This window comes from Nicotiana tabacum, chromosome 8, assembly GCF_000715075.1.
Source record: "Nicotiana tabacum cultivar K326 chromosome 8, ASM71507v2, whole genome shotgun sequence".
NCBI classification, from domain to species: domain Eukaryota; kingdom Viridiplantae; phylum Streptophyta; class Magnoliopsida; order Solanales; family Solanaceae; genus Nicotiana; species Nicotiana tabacum.
The window spans coordinates 197,694,345-197,701,281 of NC_134087.1; the positions used below are offsets into that span (position 1 = coordinate 197,694,345).

General features: G+C 33.7%; 1 pseudogene; it reads right to left on the reverse strand.

The window, feature by feature from the left end:
* Positions 1–2,327: 2,327 nt before the first annotated feature.
* LOC107782911 (UDP-glucose flavonoid 3-O-glucosyltransferase 6-like) lies at positions 2,328–4,942 on the reverse strand (annotated as a pseudogene).
* Positions 4,943–6,937: the final 1,995 nt, after the last annotated feature.

Consider the following 6,937-nt stretch of genomic DNA (forward strand, 5'->3'; position numbering starts at 1 on the left):
TTACTAAACATTTTTTAAGGAATATGCCATCTTAATTATAATTATACAAAGTAATTAAATAAAACAAACAAAAATATAATATTAAAACGAAAGAGTTGGAACGAGTTTACCGAATTGACGAACAACTTATTGAAATTAATTCTCTTTGAAGACTTGAATACTTTAATTCACCAACTTTATAATTTTTCACACAAGTTGCAACAACAAAGTAACCAATTTTAAAAGAAAATTAGAAAGAGATTGATGATTTGGTGAAGAAAAATGAAAGAAAGAGGGGGTATTTATAGTTGAAAATAGGGAAAAAGGTGTAATTATAAAATGTTTGGGGTTAAAACAAAGTGGTGGTGGTGGTGGGGGAGGGGGGTAAATGACTATTTTATAAGTAGCCAACGGCCATTTTGGCAGCCATAACGACTATTTTTTCAATAGCCAAAGGTCAGATTTTTAAAAGAGAATTTTTTTTTAAAATATAGTCATTGGGCCCGTTTGGGACCGGTTAGGACCGGTTGAACCGGACCACTTAGGAGCCGGTCCCGGGCCCAAACGGTCCCGGTCCTAGCGGGCTTCGCGTGTGAACCGGCCCACATGGGCCTTAAACCCCTGGTTCCGGGCTTAAACGGATAGGCCCATTTAGGCCCACTACCCATATGGGCTCGCGTGCCCGGGTCGAGCCCGGGCCTAACCGGGCCACTTGCCACCCTTAGTGTGTGTATTTCATAGGATAGAGAAGAAAACTTTTGAAACGAAAGACCAGCTAAATTAAGGTCAAATGGAAAGAAAAAAGGAATCATTAGCTTCTAATTAATAATTCGATTAGCCTGCCTATAGTTTTTACTTCTTTCAATTTTTCTTTTTAATAAAATTAAGGGCGAAATCAGGCGCGAGGCTATTTTTAAGAAATATTTTGAGAAAACAGCCCCGTGCCTGAATTTTAAAGCACATTGGGTAAGATTTTTTTCGATCTTCAGAATTTTAAAATATGTTGGGCAGAATTTTAAAGCACACAGCAATTACGGTGATCGTCAGGAATTTGCCATAAAATTTTTATCATCACCAGAATTCAATCAGATACTGTAAAATTCTAATGATCTGTCAGGATTTTGTGGCAAAATTTTGACGACCATTATAACTATTACGTGTTTTAAAATTCTGCCCGGCGTGCTTTAAAATTTTGACGTCTAGGAAAATCTTGTCCTAACATGTTTTAAAATTCTGGAGCTTTTTCCCAAAATTTCTATTGCCTTGGTCAAAAAACTAGAGGGGCACAGAAGTATTCTATTTGTGTCATTCTCCCAATTTTGATAATATTAAAACTTGTTGAATTTACGTTATATACATTGTCAGTATAAATAATTATTTCACTATTAGACTTTACTTATTATAGTAGGTAATTTGCCTTATTTTTAAGATCATAATTCCTACTTTTTACGCGAGCTCATTTATAGATACTAATCTTACGATACGCGCGTTGCGCGTGAACTCTGTCTGAATGAGAATAATTGTTTTGAAAAAATACATAAATATTATATGAAAAATTGTGTTTGAATAAGAAATAAAAGTTAAAGAGAAAATGTAAGCTCTTGAAATGATAAATGTCGTTCCTATTTAACTAACTCAATACATAAAGAAACTTTACCCCACAAAAGATCATCAGTTATCTCTGTTAATATGTTCAACTTGAAATTTATCTCTATTTAATAATTTTATTGTTTAAACTTTACAAATTATCATGCTTCCTTTTTAGTTTTAGTTAGAACACATAACCTTTGAAGATTTAAGAGCTGTTTTTAGAAAATTTTCTTGAAGAGTAATATGTTCATATGTATTCTTAAGTTCATTCTAGAAGACACAACAGGTCAGCTAACTCACAAGATGTTTTTTTTATATATTCACAAAATGCAACTTGTTCTTGTTCTTTAACTAATACAAAATACTATATGAATTATTTTTAATATTGCGTTTGTGGATTGTCTTCAATATTAAAAAAATAATTAAATTATAATTCTATCTAGTGTAAAATTAATTTTTAAAAGGTAAAAAAATGAATAATATTTTACTAAAAGATTTTGTGCTTTAAATATAATATAATTCTTTGATAAGTTCTCCCACAAAAAGTATAACTTATGGGTTTTTTTTAGTTATGGACACCTTTTAATCGGGCGATATTACGTGTCCAGCCGGTAAAAATAGGGACAATATTGATTTAAAGTAGAACGGTAGTGTCTGAGATAGCTCAATAGTAAAACAAAAGATATTTTCAAATAATTTACGATAGTAAATGGGTATTTTTGACCCTTTTCGGTACATTCTTTTCTATCCTAAAAAAAAAAAAAAAAAACTTCATTGGCTGGAAATTTTAGTGTTTTCACATTGACTTCACAAAAGATTATTAAGAACCAAACACAATTCTTGGGACAATAATAGTATCTTACAAAAGAGGATACATAACCAACTAAATTGATCAATTTGCAGAGTATACATAAATTATATTATTACAGTCATAACAATGTTACTTATTGAGAATTTTCCATGATATTCTGTATGAAACCTCCAATAGAATTGTAAGAAGAGCCACCCTCCATTTGTGCTGCTCTGCTCTTCTCCTTCATCTCTTTCACCTTCACCCGAATTTCACTGTCAGAATCCATAATTTCCCTTATTGCTTTCTCAATCTCCTCAGCTTTCACTATAACTTCTTTGCCCATCACTTTCATATCCTTCCTATAATCCATCTTAATCTCCACTGCCATTCCCAAATCCTTAACCAACTGAAATGCATTCGCTTGTTGCTCTGCGTACATTGGCCAAGTTGCTATTGGCACGCCAAAGTACGTACTTTCCAAAGTCGAATTCCATCCACAGTGTGACACAGATCGTCCTACCGATTTATGTGACAAAATCGCCAACTGAGGTGCCCACCCTATCACTTTTCCAATCCCTTTTGTTCTTTCCAAGAACCCTTCTGGCAAGATTTCGTTAAGATTTTCATAGTCACTTGGAAATCTTGCATCTTCGGTTGGTGGTCGTCTTAACGACCACAAAAACCGACACCCACTATGCTCCAGAGCATAGGCTATTTCCTTAACTTGATATATTTCAAAACTTCCACCACTACCAAAACAAAGAAACACTACAGATGAAGCAGGTTGATCATCTAACCATTTCGTAGTATTCTGGTCAGATGAACCTAAGTTTTCACCTTGAGTATTACCAAGGTTTAATATTGGTCCCACAGGGTATATAGGTGGAAGATTCTTGTCTCGTGACAGCAAGTTTAATGCATGGGATTCGAGCTCTAGAAACGTGTTTATCATAATACCTTTGGTTTCTCGGAACCTTTTTGCGAGATCAAGAAACATTGTTGAACGGCCTTCTGTGTCTAAGGCTACAGAGGGCAAACATTTTGCTGGAAATGGATTGAGATATGTTGCTATAGAGAGATTTTTTTTCAGGTTCGTCTTTGTACTTGGTAATATCTTTGTTAAATTCATCCCTGAGATTCTGTAAATGAAACTGAAGACCAAGAGTTGCTGCACCAGAGGTGTAGAAAACATAGGTTGGTAGCTCGAACTCATTGGCCACGTCTATCATTGAGGTGCAGAACAAGTCGATAACAATACCTGCCCAGATAATTTTAGCATGGTAAGTGAACTTTATCGCTATAAAAGTAATGTCATAAAACTATCTCTTGTAACATTAGAAAGTGAATATTACCAACTATATGGTAAAAGTCGTTAAACTTCTTCACTATATCATCAAGTCATTAAAATATTACTCTTGTCACATTAAAACAACTCAACTTTATCTACTATAACAGTAAAAGTACTATAGTTTGTCCACTACAACGATAAATCTATGCATCGAAGGTGATTTTACTAACAACAACAACAATAACAATAACGTATTCAGTATAATCCCACATAGTGAAGTCTAGAGAGGGTAGTGGGTATGCAGATCTTATCCCTACCTTGTGGAGATATAGATGATGTTTCCACTCTCAGCTCAAAAAGTATAAGCACCACATTTGAAAGAAAAACAGGAAGGGACAACACCGAGGAGCCATATAAAAGCAGCATAAATAACAAGAAGATGGTAAGATGACCGAAAATGAAAGAAACGGCAGGTAATTACAGAAACCTAATAACAACAGAATACGAGAGTACGTACTAATACTATCGGTATGAATAGTCTAGACTACCTAACCTACCACCATAATTGTCGACCTCCACAATTTCATATCAAGGGTCATGTCTAAAGGTAATTTTACTAATATAGTGGATAGAGTTTTCTGACTGGTAATATCAAATAATCATTTACTTTTACGTGGCAATATAATTTAGTGACTTTTGAGTAAAGTTCTGTTACTTTAACGTGACAAGAGAAAAAGATAGATTAGTAACTTTACTGATATAACAAGTAAAATCCAAAGACTATATGTGAAATTGACACCAGTATACCTGCTAGTGTAGTATTTGATTCTGACTTCAGAATTTCGGAAACAGCATCTCTCTAACTGCAGGCTTATGACCGGCAATAAACGAGGTGAAAATATTGTTTTTGAGTAGCTGCATAATGGAATCGTCCTGAGGGAGTCGAATGAATTTCAAACGCGAGCTGAAATTGACGACTGATTGGATATAAGAATCGAGCTTGTTATCGTTAGGCCATCGGATGATGAGGACTGTGATAGATAGCTGTTCTTCTCTAGCTATAAGAAGCTTTGCCATTTCAACTGTGGATACTAAATGACCAATTCCAGGAGAAGGAATGAAGCCTAACTCTATTTTCTTGGTGTCTTTCATTTTCTTTTTGGCTTAAAGGTTTAAACTCAATTTGAAACTTGATATTTGTTTGAAACTTGAAGAGGAAACTTGAGTTTGTTATGACTTGGGATTGAATTGGTTTGATGATAAACTTTCTGATTAGCTATTTATAAGATAGAAGATATGTTAATGGTTAATTACTTGGAGTCTTGAAATTAAATACTTTAGTAAGTGGAGTGATGACAAGATTAAGTCGTCTTGGTGATTAAGAATGACAATGATGTCATGGCTTAGGTGAAACATATTACTATATGTTGTACTCGTTATGTTTCATTTTTATGCGATACATTTTTATTTTTAGTCTGATTCAAAAAGAATAATATCGCCATGACAAATGCGATGTAGTAGACATTACTGACTATGTAGCTGTAAAATATTTGCTAGCAACTAGCCAACTCTGCTTACTAACAAGGTTCAAACATGACCTAGAAAACGAAAACAACGAGATCTGAGGTCTCAACAAATGAGAAGTAGCTTCCGCCCACGAAATCTTCTCCTTTCACAAGGCTGGACTGGTCCCTAGAGCTGAAGTCAAGTAGTGATTGGGCGATGACACTAATATTTTTTTGGCCTCCTTCATAATTTTTTATATTTAGAAATAATTTTAATTTTTTATATTTTATTTTAAATAAGTTTATTTATAGCTGTACAAATATTTATGAATTATTTAAATAATTTTAAAAATCTTTTTTTTTTTCACTTTTAAAAGGTTAGGGGACAAAAGGAAATATCCAAGTAAGCGGAGTAAGTGCTGAAAAGTACTTAGATTTGTCTTGGTGATCAAAACTGGCAATGATGTCATAGCTTTGCTGGTTTATCTTTTCAATACAGTTTGTTTATTACACTTGAGAGGGTCTGAGGGGGTTGATGGCGTTGACCGAATCTTTCGTTGTTTCCTTGCTTTGTACGCGTCTTTTATAATGTGTAAAAGAGTTATTGGGTAATATTTAAGTAAAAATTTATCCGCAGAGGATATTTATATCAAATTTAATTTAATTATCCATAAGAGATAAACTAAGATCTTCTAGAAATTTTATTTTGAATAAACAAGAAATTAAAAAAAGACTATTAGAATCATAATAACTAATGTTACAATATCTTAGGGCTACCGTCATCCTCTTTCTTTTATTTCCTCGCAATCATCCTGCATCTTGTGGCTTGAATCTTATGTAATTTAGTGATCGGTGTGTGAGATTCATAGTCCTCCCTAACTTTTTCTAAGTTCTAATCTTATTTCTTTGTCAAATACTTACGAAGAATCTTGTCTTCTCCTTCCATATATAGTTATACGAATAAACACAAAACTATAATAAACCATAAATTGAAAATAGTGTTACCAATATTGACTAATCATTAACCAATAAGGGTTGTGGTGGAATGGTAAGTATTCCTTCATCTTTAACCAGAGGTCTCGGGTTCGAGTCCCTAGGTATAGAATCGTCTTTGTTAGGGGGCGCTTTACCTCCCAATGCAAGACTTTCCGGTACGAATCTAGAATTAGTCAGGCCCCAACGTGGGTATCAGACATCGGATGGGAAACCAAAAAAAATTAATCATTATTCTACATAAAACCATTTTACACTATTAGGTCACGATGGGACTCTAAGAAAGAAGGAAAATTTGTGCCTTAGAGTTTCAGATTTCATATTTTCTCTCTCACGATAATATTTTTCCAGATTTACTTAACGTTAGGAGCGTAACGGAATAGCTGATTAGATTACTAAGTATATTTAATTATTATTTTAGATTATCTACAAAAAAAAGGTAGAATAGCCTAACAAATACCTCTATTAGTCTCATTTTGTCATTCCGATCCTTATACTCTATAATGCTTCATCCAGACACTTGTAGTTGTTAAAACACACTAATGTAAACCCTCTAACCTTGCGTGTTCTTCGAATGCACGATGTGGATGACACATCATCCTCCACATCAAATTTTTTATGACATGTCATTAATTTTCTCTTTAGTTAAAATTTTTTAATTTCTTTTTCTTTTTCACTCCACTCATCCCTTATCTTTGACCACCTCTCTGTATTTTCCACAACAGAAACAAAACCTCAACTTTCTGCCTTTACCAGTGACACTACAATCATGGACGACTAAAAATCACC